At 33.3% G+C, this 27,585-nt stretch overlaps 1 protein-coding gene across 6 annotated transcripts in view; it reads left to right on the forward strand.

Annotated features, from left to right (window-relative positions):
* Window positions 1–27,585, forward strand: part of LOC145246821 (pleckstrin homology domain-containing family G member 5-like) — a 1,071,747-nt gene that overhangs the window by 510,745 nt on the left and 533,417 nt on the right. The window lies entirely within an intron of this gene.

Below are 27,585 nucleotides of genomic sequence, written 5' to 3' on the forward strand. Positions count from 1 at the left end.
GGCGATCCTTCTTTCTTCCTACTAAATGAACTGCTTTTCTACAAATTCATTATTAACAAAATGGAATACCACGGTTCTTGTCCAGAATTCCCCTATATTAAAGAACAAAAATAAATCAAAATCTGTATAATATATATATATATATATATATATATATATATATATATATATATATATATATATATATCTGTACCAAAGCAGAAAGTATTATATTAAAAAAAATCATAATTTGATCAAGTAGTTTTATTTTCTAGCGTTCAGTAAAATACATTTTATCTTGAACTTAAGAAGGTTACACGAGAAATTTAAAACGTGACCTAAAATTGAGTCATAATTTAAGAATTTGGTTTATATCTTTCTGCTTTCATAAAAGACATTTTGTTTTTACCTATGGAAAATATTAATTAAATTACACTAATTCCATGCTTCATATATTTTGTATAGTTTTTCTGTTTCATATGAAATCATCATTTTTGTGTGATGAGGTGGAGAGGGGACACTTCAGGCAAAAACAATATTACTCTCTCCTATCACCACTGTTCTTATCAATCGCTTTTTTTAAGACTAAGAAAGGCTTTGCTTCCAGAGTACCTTAATCCTCACATAAATGACCTCATTTCTATTCATTCCTATCATAGCCTTTTTTTTCTCACAATTTTATTTCACAGCCATAGTTAACCTTTTTGATCTCCTGAAACACTTATAGTCTTTTAATCAAACCCTAACCGCTAATATATACACTAGTCAATATATGGACTAGTTAACTCATCCACTTTAAATATGTAAAACACACACACACACACACACACACACACACACACACACACACACACACACACACACACACACATATGTATATACGTTTCCTTAAAACAAATATACGTTTATAATGTATATATTCAAAAAAACTGTAATGGTTTATTAAGCTCAATGGAAATGGATTTACACTCTCAGAGCATATGTAACTTAATAGATTTTTTTTTCTATTGTTTGGCTTCTTAACTAATTTGTACATATAGTTTATATATATATATATATATATATATATATATATATATATATATATATATATATATATATATATATATATATATATATATATGTATGTATGTAAAAACTATATGTTACAAATTTCATAGACCTACCATGGTTTCATTGCAGTGGATCTGTCTTTTAAAGACTTTTAAAACTAAAAAAAAAATCATCAGCAACTCACAAACTGAAAAACAAATTAAATATTGGAGTTCAAAGCGAATTCACCAACAAAGAACCAATGAAAAACATTCAAGCGTTCATTTTGAATGTGGACTGTATATTAATATGAGTTTTAATCGTAACTAAGTATCGTTACATTAATATAATTGTTGAAAACGAATGTTGTATACATTCCTGTTTTCAGTAAATATTTAAATGCAGGGATAGTAGTGTATGATGTAACTTATTGGATACAGAGCAGGTTATATATATATATATATATATATATATATATATATATATATATATATATATATACTCATTCCCCTCCCCTCCAAACAAGGCATATTACCATGTGAAACATAAGGGCTATTATTTTGGATCGTGTCTAACAGGGGACTGTGGGGAGCTGAGCATGATATATCTGTTCACATTACATTTAAACTTTTGCATGTAAGTACTGTAAGAGAAGCAGGAAACCGGAAGGGAATATTAAATTTAGGCAGTCCAATGGAAAAAGCTATTAGAGTAGAAGGCTTTCCGGCATCTAGGAACCATTTTACTGCTTGGCTGATTAGTCGGGAGTATATACATCAATATATATATATATATATTTAAAAATCGATGAATCAGACAATATAATCACATCAATTCCTAAGATGAAATTATTTTTTATTTCACCTTTATTATTAAACTTACGTTGCCCGGGTGTGGAGGGAAGGGGGGGATCAAAACAGCAGTAGGTAGCCTGGGTGGAGAGAGGTGTTAAAAAAATTTCGTAGTATCAGGGTTCCCTGGCATTGCCCAGTTCGAATAAGGAACCGTGAGGGGTAAAAAAGTGGTAGTAGCGGGGAGGGGGGGAATCATAACAACAGTAGGCAGTTTGGGTGAAGAGAGAAAACAAAGTGGTAGTAGAAAGGTAGGCTTGAACCTGTAACGCGAAAGAGAAAGAGAACGTGAAAAAAACCGTAACGTTTTAGCCGATGTCTCCAGGGCCAAACCGGAAGTGGAGAGCGTTGAAATTAAGCCTAGTCAATCAGAAAGAAAATCATAACTTGCAAAAATATTGATGAAAAAACGACCCCTCCTTGTAAAAAACTGCCAAGTTTAAGGTGAAGGAATTAATGTTTTTGGTTGATTTATCGATATTTGTCATCCGAAGAATGGAGCTTGAAAACGATACTGATTTCGTCAGGATCTGTCACCTCTGTCAAAAGTTTTTGCAAGGCATACAAACACAAACACACACACACACATACATTTTGCCTTTTATATATTAGAAAATTTCATTACATTACTGAATAAAAATAATTTTAAAATTTTACAAAAATAACATGAAAGAGGAAAGATGAGAGATTAAAGAGGAAAGTGAACATGAAAATGTTGTAAACGATTAATTAAACACAAGTTGTTGTTTTATCCAATGCTATGGAGAAATTGCGAATTCATACAATGTACCTCTTCAAATCTTTTAAATGTATGTATGTGTGTGTGTATGTATGTTTGTATGTCTTGCAAAAACTTTCGACAGAGGCGATAGATTTTCACAAGATCAATATCATTTTGAAGCTCAACCCTTCAAACAACAAATATCGAAAAATTGGCCAAAAACATTAATTCCTTCATCCTCAACTGAGCACTTTTCTACAGGGAGGGGTCGCTTTTTTCACCGATATTTTTGAAAGTCATCACCTCCTTTCGATTGTCTAGCCTTAATTTAAACCTACGTCACTTCCAGTTTGGTGATGGAAGCAACAACAAAGACGTGATGTTTTTTTGTTTTGTTTTTTTCACATTCTTTTCCTCCTTCACGGTACGATTTCAAGCCTGCCTGCCTGCCTACTACCACTTTTTTTTTTTTTTTTTGCTTGACACACACCTCCAAACACCCGGACAATGCCAGGCACCCAGGCTAGTATTACTCTAAAGTAAACACTTTTGTCATATTAATAATGCCAAAAGAAAATATAGTGTGAACTTCCCTACCTCTAAAAACATTGCCATCCATGGAATCATTAATAATATTCACAATTCTTTCTCAGCCTAACTATATTTGGTGCAAATAAACTATGCCTGACTTGTCCACCAAATTTCAGTTATCAATATTAAACACTCTTTGTTTTTTTTTCTTCTGTTTTATAATATGGGGGGGGGGACAGTTTGGTGATAGTTTCATCAGTGTGAGGTGTGATTCTAAATGAGTGTCACACTCATTGAACCTTAGCCTTCAGATTTTTCCTATGGGATTATCTCAAAGATAATGGCTATCTAAACATTTCCTGAATGGGAAACAATTACCACAACTGCATATTGTATTCATGTGAGTTTATCAATAAAATTTTTGATTGAGAAAGATATATTTAGGTAATTAATTTCTATTTCAGTCACATAAATTATTTCATTAAAGGAACACACCCTTGGGTTTGATTGTTTTTGTCTCTTTACTTATGACAAAGATGTATGCTCTTAGTATCAGCAGCTGTTTTTCTTTTTTTTCTTTTCACCCACATCCAAGATAAATGACAAGAACTCAAAACACACGCGAACGATGTGACATCCAAAACAAAACTGACTGCCAAGCAAGAAATCCGTCTCCTTTTCTCCAGCCATTTTCGACTCGCAACACCATCTAAACTTGCATCATCATGCTGCAATGGTTCTGTGTTTGTGTGCTGCTGATTAATAACAACAAACAGGTGCTAATCATGGCTGTTTATTCTTCTGCCTCTCTACACCGTTACCACAGATTTCAAAAAAATATTTGGTTAATTTAAAAAAAAATAAAAGCGAAAATGTGTGTATGTATGTTCGCTTTTTGTGTATGTCCAAGAAAGGCTTTTTTCAGAGAAGCGGCCGGTCGGCTCACAACTTCTTAAAACTTTTTATATCACATATAAATCATAATATCTACGAGTTAACAATGGAGGTCGCCTGTCTGTTTAATTTGCTCGACTTCGGGAAGATAAATATTCAACATTTGTCGCTTGCCACATGTGGATTAGTCTTTGTCGTATAATAAAAGCGACACTCATTCTGGCGGTATTTTCCGGCTATCGCTGGAAATGTCCGAAAACAATCAGCTTTGATTAATGTGGAAATATTTTCCTTACATCAAACAATTGCTATTCAATTTGGACAAGGGGAGCTGGTACCCCCCCCCCCCCAGCATTTTGGGAAAATAAAAAAAAAGCGTTCTCACAGTAAATGAAATACCCCGCTGTCAAAGTTGACCTCATTAAGTCATTAAAACGTGCGCCTGCCAAATCTAAGTAATTAAATAAATTAAAACGTGTTTCCGTTAGTATCTCGCGGTGGCCGAACGGTTAACGTCACACGTTTTTTTTTTTTTCACACTTTAATTTCCAACTTCCCCTCAAGGGTTCGGATTCGATCCTCATACTCACCTACCAAAACTTTTTTTTTTTATTATTTTAACCACCCCACAGAGTTTTGATTTACCTCCAAACACCCGGGCAACGACGGGTACCCCCTGCTAGTACTAAATAAAAGAATAATGTGTAAGTCACATAGTCACGAGAAAACAACATACACATATGAAATTATATATTACTATTATTTTTTATTTATTTACTTTTTATTGGAATCCTTTGAGATGAGGTATTTGTATATTTACTTATTTATTTTCGAACTATTCTTCATAGTTGCTGTTTCACAATGTTTCAACCAAATACCTACACCTGACTACAACTTGGATGTCTTCAAGTCCAACGTTGACAAATTCCTAATGAACCGCCCCCTTAAGTAAGCACTTCATCAAATCTCCACACTAACGTACTGTACTTGAAATAACCCTTATCCCTGAGTGGCTTCCAGGCCTTGATAAGAGATTACCACCGTGTAAAAAAACACAAAAAAAACAAACTATTCCTCTGGCCTTTGTCAGGTGGTTAACCGCAATGGGATAGGAATGCTAAGTCTCTTAACCTTACCCCATTTATTTATTTATTTGCTAACTGCCATCCTCATCTTCATATTTGTTGTTGTTTCACCATGTTTCATCCAACTGTTAACCACCTAAAGAAGGCCAGAGGAATAGTTGGACGAAACGTGGTTAAAATTTGAGTATATATTTATTTATTTAATTGCAGACTGCCATCCTCATCTTCATATTTGTTGTTGTTTCACCATGTTTCGGCCAACTATTCTTTTGGCCTTCTTCAGGTGGTTCTTAACCGTGATGGGATAAGAATTTTGAGTCTCTTAACTGTCTCCTCAGTAATTACTGCCTTCCGTAGTTATTGTTGTCTCACCACGTTTTAACCAACTAATCCTCTGACGTACTTTGGGTAGGATCGAAACCTCTATCTTCAGACAATGCTCACCTGTTACCATAGAGATTTAACGTCTCTATCCACGAAAAAGGTCAGCCATGGAATCCATAATAAAATTGACAACCCTTTCTTGTAAACAAGTGCTGCACAGCATGTTTTGCTGTCACTTGTGAATGGCAGACATGCAGTTGTTAGATGCTTGGCAAAGGGAACAGAACTGAAAATATCTCTAGTCAGAGTCAGACCACTCAAAAGATACTCTCTTTGTTTGAAGAAAATAAGTACCTCATTGAGTTGGAAGAGTGTCACTGGAATCAGCCTTGTGAGAGAAACAATGTCCAGAGACTGGCAAGATATTATCTTCAATGGATGTCTGTTCTGGGTGACTGAACAATAACCGTTGACAAGATGCCAGAGTCAGTCAGGTGTGAAGAGATCTGGAGGAGGAAGATAGGGAGTTGGAGTTAAATGTTGGAGAGCAGGCAGTTAATTTTTGAAGAGTTACCAAGAAGTTGAGCGAGTGTGCCTCTGTGTCTGGTGGCTTCCTTTGGAGCTCTTGGTAAAGGATCATATTTATAAGTCTTATGTGCTTTGGTCTTGTCGGACAAGGATCTGATGGTACAAGTCTGTCATTCAGCTAAGTAGATGGTACAACGTGTAAACTCTAAAAAATAACGTTATTCGTTTAGAAGCTGGACATCTGGTTTTTGTTGGTATGAGCACTCTTTGCTGCAATGCCAACTGGATCGACAAACAATCTTGGCCCAGGACAACAAAGGAGACAATCACAGCTGATGCAGTGAACACATGATGCACATTCACAATATTTGATATAAATAAACTTTAATCTATGAATGACTTGTCCACCAAATTGACTTGTCAGTACAAATAAAATTTAGTATGTGCTTGACCTATCCCCCAAGTTCCTATCATGAATTTGCCATAGTTTTTTTTTTTTTTAGTTTTTTTATTACATTTTCACCCCAAACAAACCACATTGCCACTTTGGTGTAGGGGGCTACTATCAGGGTCAACAAATACTGGAGTACTATGTAGGGATTTGGGCAGCAAGATGTTGGTTCATATTACACTTGAACTTCTGCATGTCAGTACAGTTGGGGAAGCAGGGACCTGGAAGGGAATTCCAAAGTCTAGCGGTTCTGGGTAAGAAACTACTGGAGTAGAAAGAGCTTTTACATCTAGGGATCTCTACTGTGTGGGGGTGGGATTTAGCTGCCTATCGGGTTTGTTGATAGTGTTTACATCATGTGGGCACAAGTGCTTGCAGTTCCTCAGAGCATTCACCATTTAAATAGTTGTCGAACAGGCAGAGGGATGCAACATTTCGTCGATGGGACATAAGCTGAAGCTTAGATGCCAGTTCAGGGCCTATCAGATTGGCGACTCTCCTTTGAACCTTGTCTAGGAGTGAGAGACTAGTAGCAGATGCACCAGCCCAAATATGACAGCAATACTCCATATATGGGCGAATGGTGGCCTTATAGAGGTACAGGATACTTTTGGTGTTAGTAGTTTTCTAGTACGGTAGAAAGAGCCTACCTTCTTCACAGCGGCCCTGGCAATGCTATCAATGTAATTGTTCAAACTCATGTTTCCTGTGGACGTTAGGCCAAGGAGTTTGAAAGATGTACTCTCAGATAAAGAGTCGTTGGCCATTGCTATTGGTGGTAGAGAAGGTTTCTTGTAATTATTTAAGGAAACAAGTTTAGTTTTGGCAGCATTGAATGTGACCATCCATTTTTGTCCCCATTCCACTACAGATTGGAGGTCATCCTCTAGTGTTTCTGTCATTTTTTTAGATATGTGTTCATTTGTTTTCCTGTCGTGCCTGTTATAGAGTGTGGTGTCATCAGCATATATACCCATCTCAGAGGCAATTTTGTCGGAGAGGGTATTAATGAATATTAGGAACAATAGAGGTCCAAGGATAGACCCTTGGGGCACTCCTGCCCTTATATCATATTGTTTAGATGAATGCCCACTGAGGACAACCTGGATTTTTCTCTTATCTAAGAAGGATTTAATTATGTTAAGTATTCTACTAGTGATACTGTATGATCTAATTTTCCTGAGGAGACCCTCATGCCATACCCTGTCAAAAGCCTTAGATATATCTAGAGCTACCAATCTGCCCTCCCCTGATTTGTCCAGTGAATGATATATACGTTCAGAGATTACAGTTAGGATGTCTGATATTGAACGGGCTTGTCTAAATCCATATTGTTTGTCAGTCAGGAGTTTAGTATCTGTAAGGTGATGGACTAGAGCATGGTTAATTAAGGTCTCAAATATTTTGGCAAAAAGTGGGAGGAGGCTAATGGGGCGATAATTTAATGGGTCAGTTCTTTCGCAAGAATTCTTGAATACTGGTATCACAGAAGCAGTTTTCCAACAGCCCGGAAAGCAAGATTCATTAAGGCATTTGTTGTAGAGTTTGGAGAGAACTGGAACTACTTCGGCTGAGCACTTTTTTAATAGCACAGCTTGGATGAGATCAGGTCCACATGCTTTTGAAGTATCAAGGTTTTTATGATAGCATGCACCTGAGCAGGGGATATTTTCAGATCGTCTAGTGTGGCGTCTGTCTGCAAAGGAAAGTCAGGTTGGGGGTGTTTGAAAGGGTCCAGTGTGGAGTTTGAGGCAAACCGACTGGCAAGCATGTTAGCCTTCTCGGTTGCTGAGCAAACAACCTCGTGATTGTTGATTGCCCATTATTTATTGTTGTAGATTTTCCAGAAGTCACGAGTTCCTAATTTTTGTGCTTCGATGCGTTTTTTAGTGGTTTCAGTAAATTTTCTCTTAGCTGGTGCTATTTCTTTCTTAACGTTACTTCTAGCTTCTATATACTTCTGCCTGTTTGAACTGGACTTATGTCGGTTAAATCTGCGGTATGCATGCTGCCTTTGAGCAATGGCAGTTGCGCAAGTAGAAGTAAACCATTCGGGAGAGTGGGGCTTGCTATAAAATTCCTTTATTCAGTCAAATTAGAATCGCTAAGCATGTTGCATATTTGGTAAAGGCTCTGTGGTTTTTTAAGGTTATCTGTTCGTTGATGTTCACCTATTCCTAAAAGACTAATGAAACATATCCATTCGTTGAAGGCTACCAAAGATGGTGGTTAGTCCGCATAATGTGGGAGAAAAATTATGCAACTGCATTATCTCTTGCTGTATTTCTACTAATATAAATTTTTGTCTCACCTCCATTGATAAATGATGAAATAAAGCCTTTAAAGGCCCAAAACTCCTTTTCTGTTACCCTTAATTTACTGCAGTGTCTTCCTTATGGCAGAAAGAAAGAATTTGTTTTAAGCCAATAAGAAGGAAAGAAAAGGTCCTGACTTTGTTCTTAGTAACAAATTGAGTGGGGAAAAACTTCTTTCATTTGATTTTGTATTGTCGTAGTCTTGCATTTAAAATTAATGACAGAATTAATAGTCGTTTTAGCTTTTTTGTTTTCTCTCCAAGGTCATTGAGTAGAAAAGATGTCAGATTTTTACTTTGCATTCAGTGAAGGAAACTTTATGAGATATTGTCTTTTTTTTTTCTGTGTTGATGTATAAAAATGAAAGTTTTATTTCTTCTGCGAGATAACCCGGAAGTTAACTTATATAAAGAAAAAAATCTAGAAGAATACCCGTCCCAGGATGGGTAAAATTAATTCCCAAATATTTTTGCATCACTTCTATGTCCTCTTATAATATAATATAATGATACCAGACCTTATTCCTAGAATCTTTTTTTAATTTCCCTTTAACTTTTCCTTATTGTTCTGATGATATATGTTATCTATAACTTTTATTCCTCACCTTTCATTTAGTATTATTCTTTGCTCCTCTTAATGGCGTTGAGCTTTTCATAGCTTGATAAATTTTGCTTCGTTAAAAATTAACTCTTTGATAACATAATTGCATTATATGTATATACATACATGTATACATACACACACGTCCATAATATATATATATATATATATATATATATATATATATATATATATATATATATATATATATATTATTTTTAAAATGGTTAAAAGGGAAAATTATTCCCAACTCGCACTTAAGCAAAAATGCACTTTCGTAAATAATTGAATTCATTCAAAACATATCGCTAAAACCAAAAACAAAACAACATCTAAGTAAATCGCGATATATCCAGACAGTTGGCGAGATGGTCCAGGTGTAAGGGTTTAGGCTCATTACCGTTGGGTCCCGATTTCGAATCTCACTAGATACAGCCACTCTGATGAGTCGTAGATGACGAAACATGTGTCAGTGGATAATTACATTTTAAAAATAATATATATATATATATATATATATATACAGCTCCCCATGTGGGAGTATCAAATTGGTTAAAAGGGAAAATTATTCCCAACTCGCATTTAGGCAAAAATGCACTTTCGTAAATGATTGAATTCATTCAAAACATATCACTAAAACCAAAACAAAACAACATCTATCTATATATATATATATATACACGGCCCTATCACGTTGACACACCGGTTCCTGCCAGATCACCAAAGTTAAGCAACATTGAGCCTGGCCAGTACCAGATGGGTGACCATTTGAAAAGGGTAGGCACTGTATGTGCTCTCTGCTTATCTCTGCATTTGTTTCCAGTCGTCCTTTACTTGCCACTGGTATATAACAATGTCATCTAAGGAGAGGTGTGGTTGGAGATTGCGTACCTCCTGCCATAAAAATTTCACTCGCAAGCAACCCTTCGTGGGTATCCATAGTCTGTCCAAGACTGAAGGAGCCTATTTTTTTTTTTGCTTATATATATATATATATATATATATATATATATATATATATATTTCTGTGGAAATATATTTTCTTATAATACATACCAATTCTTATTTTAGAAGCTCAATGTAATTACAGAGCAATATAGTGAATAAATGATAAAAGACTATATTCTAAAGTTCATAATGTTGACCATCTTATAATTTATTCCTTCAATTCATTGACATTTACAATTCTTGACAGTATCTGTTTCGTAGCGCAAAATCAATCACTTTATTATATCAATCAGTGAATCTGATGAGTTAAGGGAAAAATAGATTCACTAATTGATATAATAATTAAGCGATTGATTTTGCACTACAAAACGGATACTGTCAATAATTGTAAATGTCAACTGAATTAAAGGAATAAATTATAAGATGGTCGACATCATGAACACACACACACACATATATATATATATATATATATATATATATATATATATATATATATATATATATATAAATTTTAATCTTTCTTTTCATTTTGTTCGGCTTCATTTCATCTTTAGTTTATATGTTCGCTTGATGATACCGAAAGGTTATTAAATTCCAAGGATAAATTAATTTGGTTTCGCTTACTTAAAAAAATTATTCTAAAATGTTTCCGAACAAAATTTATAATCAATTAGACCATAGTATATCATATCACATACAAATTGCCCAAACGCTATAAATTAATTCATGGCTGATGCATTTTTTAATTTTTTTATTCACAATTTGTAATCTAAGATCCTGAAAGATAAATGCTGACTTGTGAAAATTAAATCTGTTTGAATAATACGATAGAGGAGTGCGCAATGATACTCTTGCACTTCATCGCAGGCAGTCTGATTAATCGAGGCAACAAGCATTGATTATTTGGAAATGTTTCAGTGATATCTTGAAGCAACCTTGTGTTCACTCAGTCAGGCCACAATAAAATGCGTATTCCACTGTACAAATTTTTTAATCACTCTTTGTTATCTGTATTTGTTAGAGGGATATTTCCTCCATCAGTCTTTACATATATGTTAATCTACAATATAAATCTCATCTGTCTGTTTAAACGTATGTATGTTTGTATGTTTGCCTAAAACTTTCAACAAAGGCGACGGATTTTCACGAGATTGGTATCGTTTTGAAGCGCGACCCTTCGGACGACAACTATCGAAAAATTGGCTAAAAGCATTAAATTCCCTCACCCTCAATTGGGCACTTTTCTACAAGGAGGGGTCGCTTTTTTCACCAATATTTTCGAAAACCACCCCCACTTTTCGGTTGACTAGCCTTAATTTAAACCTTTGCCACTTTCAGTTTGGCAAAGGCATCACGTTTGTTTGTTTGGTTTTTTTCACATTCTTTTCATCCTTTGTGGTACGAGTTCAAGCCTGCCTGCCTACTACCACTTTTTTTTTTTTGCTCAACACATACCTCCAAATATCCGGGCAACGCCGGACATCCAGGCTAGTATGGAATAAATAACGTCCAGGCGGGAATGTGATAAAAGTAGAATGTTTATTAGAAGTGCGAACACAAGCGACTTGTCTTGAAGAGAACTACTAATAGAAGAAAACACTTTGTCCTTCTCTAAGGGGAGATCATTGGTCTTTCCTTGGGCAGGATATATAAGATGGGACGTTCACACTATATATTATATTTACCTTTGTCTATCTGTTTGTCTGCTTGTTCAATTTTTTCTCAGAAATTACTGGGTTGATCTGGCCAAAATTTTGCATGAACTTTTGTTATAAGGTAAAACAAACTAAGTATTATGTTATCCATTTGATGTACAGTTAAGGATTAATAGGGATTAGTATTTAATGCAAAAATAAGGATAAATTTAACCATCTCAACCATCAACTTGGCATAAAGCACTCATTCAAATCAACAGGCTATAACTTTTACCCGTTTTTAACAGGCTAAAATGTTTACTGTATGCCTCTTATTATAGTAAAGCTGAGTTAGTCAACGTTTATTTCCATAAAGCTTTTTCTCACATATATTTTAATCATACAAAATACATACTAAAATATTCCTCAGTTTAAGGATTGAGCAATGCGTGAAAAAATTAAATTTGGAATCTTCTAATTAGTTGTAATTTTTAATTAGCTCCTCATTGACGCTTCTATTAATAAATTTTCTTTCAACCTCTTATTGTATATAGTATCTATCACGCTCACTTCTGTCACATACATATATGCTCTCTCTCTCTCCCTCTCTCTCATATATATATATATATATATATATATATATATATATATATAATGGGTTAAGAAATTCCAACGAAAGAAAGATGTATATTTAAATAAGAGGGTAGTCACCAACAATGTGTATTTTTTAACATTATTTTATTATTCCGTGTCTTGGTTTTTCATTGAGACTTCTGTTTGGATCATTGTAATAATGTTTTTAAATCATTGAAATCGTTTTTAAGTGTTTCAGACGTTCTGTGAAGCGTCCTCGTCAGAAATTATTTTCTATTATGAATAATTAAATTTGAAAATAATTTCTGACGAGGACGCTTCACAGAACGTCTGAAACGTGTAAAAACGATTTCAATGATTTAAAAACATTATTACAATGATCCAAACAGAATTCTCAATGAAAAACCAAGACACGGAATAATAAAATAATATTAAAAAATACACATTGTTGGTGACTACCCCCTTGTTTAAATATATATATATATATATATATATATATATATATATATATATATGGATTTTTTTAACAATCAATTTTAATACCTTATAAATGGTATTATATTGATTATTGTACCAATATTAACCTCGGTTTAGCTCGATGAGAATTCAGAGCAATATAATTTATACAATCAGAAAAAACAACACCTTTTTTTTAGTAGTACACAATTTTTGTTTTTATTATTTTTTTATGACATGTTATTATATATTTTTTCTTAGTCTGACAGCTGTTTCGAAGGGTAAAAGGACAAACGGTTGTTTTAATTATAACATACCGCATTTTCATTATTTACCGTTCTCTTCGGAGACAATTAAAATCAATTAATTACAGTCAAAAAATTGTTTTTAAAAACTCACATGGGGATGGAATTTTTTTATCGAGGTTGCCATCTTTAAAAATTTTCCATGGGTTTTTTATAGATCTATATTTTCTTTTTGTTAGCCTTATTTTCGTATTTTTTGGTTTTTTAATTTCTTTCCAATTTATGTATCTAATATCAATTATGTTAATTCTGCATTCTTATTTTGTTTCTTCTTTTATTACGTTTGATTTATTATTTACGAAATTATTTAATTAATTTTTTAACTTCTTTTTAAGCTAGTAATTTTTTCCTTTTTTTCGTATCTCTTGGGTGTTTACGTTACATTTTATTTTTTAGCCGTCTATACGTATTTTTTTCTGTTATTGTTTTTTTTTTAAATTTTTTTTTTATTTTTTCGTATTTATTTTATTATTAGGCTAAAATGGTTATCATTATGTACATATTTATTATTTCTTATTCTTATATTATGTTTTTTGTTAATTATTTTCGTTATTTCCAATTTATAATGTTTAGTGTCAAGTTTACGGTCTTTTCTGATTTTGCGATTATATATATATATATATATATATATATATATATAAGGAAGTAAGAAGGAAGGATGTAGTGAGAGAGCTTTTGGGATGCAGGTTGGTAATTGAATGCTCTGGAGAGGGGGGGAACACAATAGTCTACCTACTACCAACCTCACTTTCCTTCCAACCTAACAGAATTTATTTATCCATTCCTCTTTTTGAGCTTACCTGTACCTACTACTCCAAACTTTTTGTATATCTGATCTGACTCTGTTCATTAAATGCTATTCTTGACAAAGTTTCATAACTGAAATGAAATATCAGATCTAAAGAACTACAAGGGGCATGCAATAAGTAATGACCCTGACCCACTTCCCATAGCAGTAGAGCAACGAAACTTGGCACAGTTATTAGTCTTTCTCTACATAGGAACCACCCAGAGTTATGCATTTCTCCCATCGTTTGATGCAGCTCTGGAGACGGTTTTTGTAGAACACACCATGTTGGTCCTCCAACCACGACATGACTTCAGAAATAAAGGCTGCATCATTAGGGCAGGTCGATTTGCAACTTTTTTCAGAAAATCAACATGGCACTGGTGATGATAGTTGGGATTTGATGTGAACAAATACCAAAAATTAGATTCCTATCTTGAACAGAAAATTGAGCATATATTTTTAAAAATCGTGTAGAAAAATGCTGAGAAATCCTTCATTTTCATAGCATTTTTCACAACACTGACTTTGAAATTTCATTATTTTTATAAAAAAAATCCAATTAAAATTGAGATATTTATATGAAATACATTGAAAAAAAAAATAAATACATGAATTATAATTTTAATTATGAATCACACCTAGCAAAATATCTCAACCTTTACTGCATTAATTAAACAAAAATTGTAAAGAAAGCTAATTAGCAATTAAGTGTCTTAAATTTCACAATTCAAAAAGATATGTGGAGATGTATTACACAATATAATAACTTAATACAAGTTACAGAACCATGTATTTAAAATTTTTTTTATTAAACGCAATAATATAAACTGTTACAATAGAACTAAATTGTTCTGTATGCTTTCCTTTCGAGGAAAATGAAGGTCTAATTTGCTGGCACGATGACTTTATAATAATGTATCTATGTCTTGCTTCCTGCCCATATACAACATTTTAGAAAAATCAATCAAATTTGACCAGTGTTTGGCTGCAAAATTCATAGCAGTAATCTTATCAGTCTTAGTTTAACTTCTCGAGAAATGCCAACAGCATACTCTCAAAAAGTAGTCTCTGGTCTGCACACTTAAATTATTTGTTTCTTCTGTTGTCAGATAATGATGATCGGGAGGGACGCTAATTTTTTAGAATTCTACTTGAGGCAAATCTTGATAATTATTGATACAAAGTTTCCCCAAAGGACCAGTAAATGTTGTTAGGCGTTTTGTTGTTCTATTGATTAATTTAAAAATTGCTCTAATTGGCAGTTCTTCTAGTGGAACCTGAAAATTGCAAAATTTGCATGTTTAATAATAGAGCCAGATTACATAATAAATACCAATATATTATTTTATTTTCCACAAAATAAAGGAATATAATTGCAAGTGAATCTATAGAATTAATTTTACCTCCTAGTTAGCAGGACAAGTGCAGAAAATGTGCCTTTTTGACAGTTTCCTGTCTTGCACTTTACTACAAATTCATCACATCTCAAGTCAGGAAGTTTACAGCTACAAGAAAATAGATCAAACAATCTGTCTTGCAGTTCCTTCATTTTTTTTTACTTTGGTTGCTGCAAGAGATTTCCTGTCAATCTGTTTGGCCCTCTTATAGCAAAATATATTGACATTCTGTCCTATATAACGTTCCCCTAACAAGGGCAATTGTGGATTAACTACTTGCCAAATATTAATTAATTCCTTAGCAATTAACATGGAAATCCCACTATTTTTTAAGTGGGGATAACTGTTTTCGAGGAAATAACTAAACTGGATGACTTGTCGTGAAGTTGGAGGTGTTGTTTCATCCAAATGACAAAGTGGACCAGCAAATTTTGTGAACCACGGATTAAAACTGAACGTCATGCTTTTACTGACATTCTAATCTGAAAAGTAAAATAAATAAATGGATTATAACTGAAGGAAACTGTTTTAGGCTATCTTCCAGTTTTATATGTAAAAAAATAAGCGCTAGTTATAAGAAATAATGAAAAACTTTGTAGAGTTGCATTAGATGTATTGAAGAGAGAGGACAAAACCAAATCAGAGGCATAGTGATGTTTAGTTTAGACATTTTTAGCAGACTTTAGCTCCTTTTTCGATAACAAAAATTTATCCATAAAGAGATTCATTCTTGCTGTAGCTATGCCATTTTAAACGAGTGTTTAGAGTTTGAAAAACCAGTGCTTCTGCATCTATGTTACCATGCTATTTTTAATAGTATTTTCAAGTTAAATTTAATTTTTATGAAATTTTTGTTTATTAAATTTTTAGGTGAAAGAACAGAATAGTTACAACACAACCTCCTATCTTCTCCATGTTAAGAATGGTTTTCTAAATAATAAAGTTATTTTAGCACAATAACATAGATGCACAAATAAGGAAAACCTTTAAAGCAGTTTCCTTATTTACTCGTATTAATCTTTGTTTGTTATCTGATTTTAAAACTATAATTTTAGAAGAAAAATACTACTGAAAAATAATTACTCCCTGAAAATAAAAGAATTTGACACTAATTTTCTACAAAGTATTTTTTTATTAAGTAAAAAAAACTTGAAAATTTACGTGGTTATGTTTCGTAAAGAATGTGTAGAATAAAATTGCATGGACTATTGATTTTAAAATATAAAACTGGAGTATTACCATATTTTAATAAAAAATTTCAAATAGAATTTGATGTGAAATATTAGGTTGGTGCAAAAATAATGTTTTTGGCGTTCATTTGAACGTCAAAAAGATGCCATAATTTTTACACCAACGTAATAGAAAAACAAATTAAAAAAAGATAAAAACGAATATGCTTAAATTGACTGCAGATACTTGAAATATAATAATATATATTTTAAACGTCTTTTTCATTTTTTCTTTCGAAATAATTAAGCCTAAATCGTAATGTTTTCAAATTAAATAATAAACAAACGTTAATTTTCAATATCAATAACGAGCATGTTTTGCGACGGTGAAATTTAAAATGTTTGCATCCCAAAAAGTTCTTGAAATGAAAAAGTGAACTTTGGTTGCTATTATTTAAAAAACATAATTTTGCCTTTACAGTTAGTATATATTTTATTAATTCATTATCCTCTCTCATTTTATTTAAAAATGTAGTTTAAAACATACTGTAAATAATGATTCCATTTTCTTAACAGTACGGATCGGTTGGATGACGGGACATTCTTGGTAATTCACCAAAAACTTTAATAGCTTCAATTTTTCAACTTTTAAAATCATTTCCTCAAGCAAAGATAATGATTTTGAAAAAAATATTTCGTGTAGGTCTTTTCTATGTCAAACCCCAATTATCATCCCCATTGCCTCAGCGGGGTTCCAAAATCGACCTGCCCTACTGCATCATCTGGGAAACGCTTTCCTTTCAAAAACAACTTCATGGCTGGGAAGAGGTGAAGGTCAGAGGGTGCAAGGTCAGGAGAGTAGGGAGGATGGAGAGGATTTCATAACCACATGCCCATGCTTCTGATCTGGCAACATGCGAGTTGTGAACCGGAGCGTTGCTGATCTTGCCCCGCCTCTTCCCTTAATTTCCTCAAAAGTGAAGCATAATAGGCTCCTGTAATTGTGATACCCTTTGCCAGGAAATCTACCATCACTACTCCGTCCTAGTCCCAGAAGACTGTGAGCATGACTTTGCCAGCGGAGGGCTTCACCTTTGCCTTCTATGGAGGTGGTGAGTCCAAGTGCTTCCACTGCATTGACTAGGCTTTGGTCTCTGGATCATAGTGATGGACCCAGGTTTTATCCTGTATAATCAGTCTTTTGAAAAACTTTGACTCATCTTCTTGGCACATCTCCAAATTCATCCTTGAGCACTCAACGCGTTCTCACTTCTGGAATGGTGTGAGCAACCTGGGAATCCATCTGGCAGACCCCTTATGCATATGCAAATGGTCATGATTGATAGTTTTCACAGACCCTGTACTAATCTTGACATCTTGGGCTATTTGGCAAATAGTAATGCGCCGATCTTCCAAAATGGCAGCCTCAACTTGACGGACAGATGCCACATCAATGGCAGAAGGGGGGCAACCAGGTCTGGGAGCTGTTTCCACAGACTTCCGGCCATGTTTGAATTCACAATGCCAGCGTTTTACAAGGTTATATGATGGAGCATTATCACCATAAGTTTCTTTCATTTCATCAAAAGTCTCCTGTGGTGTGCGTCCTTTCAAATACAAAAACCGGATCACTGCTCGACATTCAACAGGCTCCATTTCACACCTGACTCAGTTCAAACACCTGTAAAACAGAAACCACAATTAGTTCAGAGCTGTAATTTGCCACATAACCCGTAGATATATAAATCATTTCACATGCAAAATTTTAGCTGGATCAGACAACTGGAAGTGGGTCAGAGGCATTACTTATTACACGCCCCTTGTATGATTCTGTGTTTAATTATTTTTTGTTCTGTATTCCTATCTATACCACACACACACATATTTGTTGAGGTTTCCATCTGCCTATAGATTTTTTTTTTACATAGAAGTCACGACTCATCAAGGCCCGGGGGCTACTCGAGGATAAGGGTTAATTGGTGTACATTAGTCAATGGGATTATAGCATAGTAATTGTAAGTAGTGGAAATGTTATAAATTGGATTACTTAGGGGGACGGTTCATCAATAACTTGTTTAGATTGGACTTGAAGACAATCAAATTGTAGTCATCTGGAAAGCTGGCAAACAGAAGAGAGTTCCACAGGCGTACACTTCTAAGAAAGAAGCTTTGTTCATGGAATCTACATTTAGGTTTAGGCACAGATAAAGAGTTGGGGAAATTATTGATAGTGGTTTTGGCTAGACGAGTGTTTTTCGTGACAGTTTGTTGAGGGGGGGGGCATAGATTGAAGCTCAGACGAGCACTTGCCATGAAAATAACGATAAAGCAGAGGCAGGCTCGCAACGTATCTTCTGTGGGAAAGAGGCTGCAGGGAAGAGAAAAGCCCCCCCCCCCACACACACACTAGGCTACAAAATCTATTTTGAACTCTGAGATACAAACAAAAAAAAAAACCCAAAATGTATGTGTGATACTATAGAGTACCACCTGTCCTAGCCAAAACACTGGAGAATATTAAGTTAAGAAATAATTATCAATAGGAAAATGATGAGAATGTAAGATAAGTGGGAAACATTGGAAAGGCAGACAAATCTATTAGAACTCTCTTGACAGCATGGTGTCATGACAGTTGTTAGTTTAAGCTGAGAAGTAAAACGGATACTGCCAGTTCAAATGACTAGCTGGGAGTGACTGAGAGGAAAATAGGAGATCTCAGATTTCCAGTCGAAAGTAGATATATTTAACGGACAAGCAAATTAAGCAAATTAGACCTGAGGAGATAAGTGGGTCGATATTTTTGTGTATACAACTAAAATGGCTTGGGGTGTGAGGTAAGAAAGATCGGGTCAAGCAGACAATCAGACACCTTTGAGTAAACAATGATTGGTCTCGCCAGGAAAATGATTTCAGTTAGGTCTTAACTGATATCCTAGCGATTAAACATGTTACTATGTAAATACTTCCCTAGAGACTACAACATGCTTGTTTCAAAGACTAATATCACCAAACATCTGCTGAGCCGTCCTGTGAATTAATCATAGTTCTCAATTTTTTCATAGTGCTCTCCCATCATACAACTGAACATCTTATCCTTGAGTGATTTTTTACCTTGATTAGTTGTGCACTATTTATGTTATAAATGATTATTATAGGATTGAAATTTCAAAATCTAGAAGAATACCACCCAGGGAATCATAAAGAAAATTATGAATTCTTTCTGCAATCCAACTATATTTAGTGCAAATATATTTCAGTCTATGCCTGACTTGTCCACCAAATTTCAGTTATGAATGTTGAACAGTCTTTGTTTGTTGTCTATGAAATCTCCAGATTATTCTGAACTGAAGGGAGGCATCCGAACCAAAATCGGGGCAATGCCAATAGAGGAGTGTATCAGAGTTATTGACAATTTCGCATGTTGTATTGAGATGCGTTTATCATCTCATCAGTAAGATGTCTGAGGCTGAATGAACTTTACATTAACCACACCTTATGCCATCAACTTTTTATCCAACCATATTTCGTACAAACAAACTTCAGTCTATACTGGACTTCTGATAATTTACCTAAACTGTTACCCAGTATGTCATGATTCTGCCTGAATTATGAAAGGCTTACATATAATATTGCCAAGCCAAGAAATGTGGACGCCGATGACAGGGCCTCAACGACAGACACATACATCTGTTATCAGCAGGTCAAATGCACAATGTATATATCTGTGTTTCTACTTTTATTATTCAAGTTTACATTTATTTTGTTTTGAACACAACTTGTAAACCAATGCACGCACCTTCATCGATCTATGAGATATGAGAGGCGACATGACCAGAGCAGAGGATGAAGTAGGAGGAAATTCATGACACGAACGTTGGGGGTTAACACTTGTCAAGGGCCTGCTTGGGTGTATTAAAACATTGAAAAATCAGGTTGGTGTTTTTGATGTGCATAAGATTTTTTATAAATTAAGTAAGATCTCCTTTTGACACAAAGTATTTGTTAATTGAAAAAAAATATATCACTGAACCCAATAAAAAAAAACATGAAAAACACATGTACATTTGAAGATATGAATCAAAAGAAGGAAATTTTCTTTGGGAGTTAAATTTCATGCAGAGTTGGTGACATACATGTGAAGGCACGGAAGCGTGATCAAAAAATTTTTTTTTTTTACTCATGAGTCACAGATTATCAGGGCTCATCTTGCAAACTCTAGCTCAATTCACCGACACCTACAAAACATAACTACCTCCCTTCTTTGATTTGAGACACATTTCAGTTGATAAAACTAAAATAATGCATTCTGAAATAAGTTTAGAAAAATTAAAAATAATCAAATCTATCCTCATTAAAACCTAACACAACCTACAATTAATAACATTATGTATGAAAACGGTAGCAACATTTTAAAATTGTTTTGCATTTATTCTCATAAATGCTGTATAGTCCGTCAGATAAGACGAGGTACAAAAATGGAGCAAATTTTAATAAATTTAACATATATTGGTTTTATAAGACGACTGCTAAATCAGAAAACCATGTTTGTTTAGCCTGGGGTAGAGATTGCAACACCCGGTATCTTATAAAATATTGGTTTTTAAAGATGATTTTTTTAACTTTAGGATCGTCTTATACGCCGAAATATACGGTAGTTAACAATGAACATTTTAGTGATTTCGATATCAATTCGTTTCTTTTGAATGTGACCAGAAACACAACAGATTTTAATCTATTTCTGAATTGCAGGTTAAATGTCAAATTGATTTCTTCTTTCTTTTTCTTTCTTTATGGTCACATTTAAAAGAAATAAATTTATATCGAAATCAGGAAAATGTTAATCTATATGAGACTAAAATGAAAAACAATTTTGTTTCATTTTTACAATAAATATACGAATGAAATGTTCAATATTTTAAGTTTATGCATCAAGAATTTAAGTAGCAAAAGTAAGAAGTTATGTTTGAAGACCATGATAATGCAGTTTGGTAAAATAAAATTATAACATTGTTGGATACAAGATAAGATAAATGATATTATTGAAAGATTTCAATATTTTTCGATTTTTTCTTATCGCTTCTCCATACAAAACAGCATTGTCATAATCTGCAAACACAACTTCTTACAAACTAGACACAATGCTTCAAGCAAACTACAACATCATCCTCGTATAATTAAACAACGATCTTTTCAATTTTAATGATAATTATATGTTTATTCCTTGTTGTTCAGTTTTGTGCGAAACAATTGTCAAGAATTACATGAATTTTTTTTTTAATTCAGCAAGTAAAAATAGTGATAAAGACTTGATCATTGAAATTCAAAACACCATTTTTTTTTTTAATAGAAGTTGCTCCAGACTAGGCTTGTAGCCATTTGATGTATGAAACTAAAAAAAAATACTTTACGGTAAAAATTTAGCCGGCATATATATATATATATATATATATATATATATATATATATATATATATATATATATATATATATATATATATATATGATACCATATGATACCATCCATCTAGATAAACAGATGTTTCTTATTTCTTTCACTTTATCTCTTCTTGTTCGACACGCTTCCTTTTATGTAACATCTTTCATTTCTGGTTGTCATCTTTTTATTTTTTTACTACAGTCATGCTTAATATTTAATGCGCATGTGGTATGTGTATATATATGTGTAAGTGTCTATATATATGAGCGTGTGTGTGTGTGTGTGTGTATATTTGTATGAATATAATATAACTATATATGAATATGTGTGGATGTGTAAACTGTGCATATATATGTATATATATATATATATATATGTAATGTAATCTAAATTACAACGAGCACTTTCTCTTTCCTGAATTTTAATTAAATTAGTAATTTCACTATTACATTAAAATACACTCAGCTCTTTAGACTATTGTTCTAATCTCCTTTAAATCATATATATATATATATATATATATATTATAATTTGCTCTTTTTTATTGCGCACTCTTAAGAACCTCTTTTTAATTCATGAGTTTTATCTCCTGAATACTTTTAACTTGATATATATATCGATCGTACAATTTATTGATTTTGTTTGTTCTTCCTTATGAAACCGATTTTTAATTTTTAATTATAAATTACAAGGGGCGTGCAATAAGTAATGACCCTGACCCACTTCCCATGGCAGTAGAGCAACGAAACTTGGCACAGTTATTAGTCTTTCTCTACATAGGAACCACCCAGAGTTATGCATTTCTCCCATCGTTTGATGCAGCTCTGGAGACCGTTTTTGTAGAACACACCAGGTTGACCCTCCAACCACGACGTAACTTCAGAAATCAAGGTTGCATCATCTGGGAAACGCTTTCCTTTCAAAAACAACTTCATGGCTGGGAAGAGGTGAAAGTCAGAGAGTTCAAGGTCAGGAGAGTAGGGAGGATGGGGAGGATTTCATAACCACACGCCCGTGAAAACGAATATCGCATTTAAATTTTCCACAAATAAGTATTTTTCCTAGTAATAAATAAAAATATGCACACACTTGCGCATACAACAATGGCCACCACTTTTAACATAAACAATTACATTGCTAAATACCTGTCTGCATATTTTTACTTAATACCTGGAAAATACTTATTTGCGGAAAATTTAAAGGTGCTATTCGTTTTTATCCCTGAAAACCTATAGAAAAGAAGTTTTTTAAGGTAGATTTTGTGTTGCTCTACCAGGTTACAACTACCAAATAAACACCACCCCTTAAAAAATATAACAGACGCCCCCCCCCCCCGGGCAAAAAATGGCTATAAAATGGGTGTTCATTTTACGTTAAATTAACATAAAAAAATGGTCCCCCACTTTTTTAATTTAAAATTTCCTCATATCTTGGAAACTTCTCGTTTTCTAGAATTTTAACTATTATTTTCGTTTTCAGCACTCTCAAAAATCTGTAATTTTAAATGATTTTTTTCTGGGTGGAAAGTTACTGCACCTTTATCAATATTTCAATCATTATCATTTGTTTTCCTAGTTTTGCATATGAATTACAAAATATCTGCTATTTCCCCAAAACCTCTGGCCTTGATGGAGGGGAGACTAAAACTTGCTGCTATAATTTCAAATGATCGGAAATATCAACAAAGGGAGACTTGATTCCAAATATTTCTCATATGTTATATCTCCCCTCTTTGGTTTTTATACATAAATTTCCCAGTGTATAAGGATTATTTGATACTCAAGATATTCATAATCGTACCCTATTTCCAAAAGAGGGGAGATACAACATATGAGAAATATTTGGAATCAAGTCTCCCCTTGTTGTTATTTCAGATCATTTGAAATCATAGCAACAAGTTTTAGTCTCCCTTCCATCAAAGTCAGAGGTTTTGGGGAAATATATATATATATATATATAAGTAGTAGCGTTCGTGTGTGTGTGTGTGTGTGTGTGTGTGTGTGTTTGTCTGTGTGTACACAACTCCCCATGTTCAAAGAAATATAAAAGCAATATGTGTGTACACCTCTCCTGGTCAAAAACTATTAATGCTCATGATAGAATACTTCTGTCAAAGGAGACATATTTTATGCGTAATTTCTATATATAGCATTCTTCAAACCACATCTACATTGATTGAGTTACGGTCATTAGCATATCACATTAAATTAAATCTATTTAAATAATTATCTCTATGATATTACTTATTCGACATAATAACCTCGTTTCAACTGTATTATTTAAAAATATAATTTAAAATTTAATTATTTAGTTTATTTTCATTTCAATTTATATTTGATTTAACTTATTTTATCTGAAATCTGGAAACCAGGAAACTAAAGGGGAATAACTGATAGTTTGATTCTTTATTTTTATTTCAGAGGTAAATTTTTTTTTTTTTTTGCTTATTCTTAATTTTTAAGTAACCTTTTTTATTTGTTATTGTTGCGTTATCCGTTTCTTACACTGTATTTAGTTTTCTTTAGTCATGTCAACTATAAGTATGCCGATATAATTCATAAGTTGTTTTTTGAAAAACTTCTGTTCCAGAATGCATGATTTTTCCTTATTTTCAACGCTGATGCCCGGGAGAAGGGGTGTGGGTATGGGGTTAGAGAAAAATAATTAAAACTAATGTCCTTATTTACTTGTATCCCCACAAGGGCAGAGTTAGTCAGACACAAGGCCAATTTTCCATGTGAGCAAAATCCATCATCCCATATATTATCTGCTCCTTTTTCTTTGTTTATAAAATTTGATTGGTGTTGCCCAGGATTTATTATAATAATTACACCATAGCAAGTATGTTTAATTGCCTGCAAAACAGATTTTATTTATAATTTATTTAATATCTTAAATTAAAAATGGTCACTTTTTATGATGTGACCAAACGTCGCTTAACCGCTAAAAAAAAATTAAGACCTACTTTTTGGGGCCTAATACGTTTAAACAGTCTTTATAAATAATATGAAAGAAGAAATTTGGAAAAAAAAGTATATTAACATTTTATCGTGGGGGATCACTTTTCTATATAAATTTAATGTAAAATGATCACCCACTTTTTGGCCACAAAGCGTTCAATGAGACATGTCATCTCTAGCATTTTTTCAAGTTGGCGATCGAGGAAAGGGGGACAAAACAATTTTTTGTTATTTTTTTTATGGTGAAGTCAGGAATTACATTTAAAACATAAAATAAGGATATGAGATCATTCTGTACTTTCACCTAACAATTTTATAAACAAAACGAACCCTAAAATATGACAAACTCAATTTTTTTTGGTGGTGGGGGGTTACATTATAAATATAAAATGACGAAAAATTTTATTTAATTGTTTTTGGAATTAATTTTTGGTAGTTTTTTTTGTTTGTTTGTTTTTTTTTTGCGACCGCACGGGCATTCGCTGCTATTTTTATTGAAACAAAAGTTGTAATGATTTATTTTTAATTATTGTTTTTTGTTGGGGGTAGGGGGAGTTTTCTTTCCAGTGCTCAATACCTGGAGAATAGTTACTTCTCTTTGTAGCCCTTCTTCTGAAATATCTGGTGGAGAGGGTATCACATACTTCTTCTTTTTGGGGGCGATTACATTTGCATGTTTTCATCCGTTTTTTTTTGTTTTGTTTTTTTGTGGGGTTATCCACGTTGCCAATGATGAAAATGATTAGTACACAAGTGTGCTTCCAACGGAACTTCTGTCAACCCAGGCAACGCTGGGTACCCATGCTAGTATATATATATATATATATATATATATCCTCAGGGTAAAAATCCATAGAATCTTGACTGTGTTTATATGATAGTGCTTAATAATAAATAGAGGTATTTACTTGTAATATGAACTGTTATAATATTAAGCAGTTTTAAAACATTTTGTTAAACGTGATTATATGTATACATGTGTGTGTGAGTGTTTATGTATATAAATATGTATAAGTGTGTTATATATATTTGTGTACGTAGATGTATCTGTTTATTGTGGATGCATTATGTATGAATCTGCATGTGTATATATATACATGTGTGTGTTTATGTATATAAATATGTATAAATGTGTGTATGTAGATATATGTGTTAACATGTACGTATGCATATATATCTATCTATTTATCTGTATGTGCACATATACACACACATACATATACACACACATATGTGTGTGTGCACATATACACAGACACATATATATGTGCACATGTACACACATACACATATATATGAGGTACATGTGTGTATATGCATGTGTGTACATGTATAAATATGTATATTTATACACACACATACATGTATATATATATATATATATATATATATATATATATATATATATATATATATATATAAAGTGTGTATGGATATATCTACGACAACTTAGAATAGGTGTGGTTGAAGATTGCGCAACTCTTGCTGCATAATTACATAAAAAGACATTCTTACATTATCTATTAAGACTGAATAGAGTCCATGAATATATACGTATATAATTATATATATGTGTGTGTGTGTGTGTGTGTGTGTGTGTGTGTGTGTGTGTGTGTGTGTGTGTGTGTGTGTGTGTGTGTGTGTAGATCTATGTGTATGTGTTTTGTTTTCTTTCCTTTTCCCATTGTCAGTAATCAATGCACTCTCTTCAAGGCAGCACGGTTGCTTCACACCTGTCCAGGAAAGGCAGTGCTACCCGATTGTTTTTTCGCCTTTTAAGCCCGTATGACTAAGAATAATAAGAGCAGCTGACAGCAGAGTCAGAATCGGCCACTGCTGCCGTGTGTGGGGAAAATAGTCGTTTGACTCTGCGGCCTTCTTTGCTGTCCATGTGCAAAGCTTCCTTTCTCGGTGGTCGCTGGTGTAGTTTTTGCATGTCTAATCGAGGAATGCTTTTTACCCAATCTCGGTTCGCGATGACGGACGTGGCGCCGAAACAATTGCCACCTGTGACAATCAGGTTTATCGCAAGCCAGGTCGGTCCACCGAGTGCATCTCTTTCGAACCTTCTTCGTCTTCTTCTTCACCGGATCTTATGAACTTCTCTGTCTCCTCTCTTTTAGTTCAAATTGCAGCATATATATAGAGAGATATATAGTTATATATCCATATCTATTTATATATTTATCTATCTCTCTCTATATATATATACATTTTTTTTTTTACCTGTCCGATTCCTCCTATGCGACAGAGGAATTTCGGACGTCACTTTTCGAAGTTACTTTTAGACTGCAGATGACATCAACCGTTATTAACCATCGGTGGAAATGGCGTACCCGTACTGCGTAAGCGTCAATTTAACTTTGGTTTTATTTTAATTTTTTTTTTTTTTTTTTTTTTTTTTGCTCTTTAATTGTAATTAAATGTCAGCGGTTTTTCTTAAACCGTTATTATGTCTAGTCTGTTTTAGGTTTGAATGTTAAACTGTTTTAGGCTTTTATTTTCTTGTTATATATATATATATATATATATATATATATATATATATATATAATTGGATGAAATGCAGAATATTCAGTGT

Source organism: Euprymna scolopes, chromosome 24 (genome assembly GCF_053919585.1).
Source record: "Euprymna scolopes isolate OS-2025 chromosome 24, ASM5391958v1, whole genome shotgun sequence".
Lineage (NCBI taxonomy): Eukaryota > Metazoa > Mollusca > Cephalopoda > Sepiida > Sepiolidae > Euprymna > Euprymna scolopes.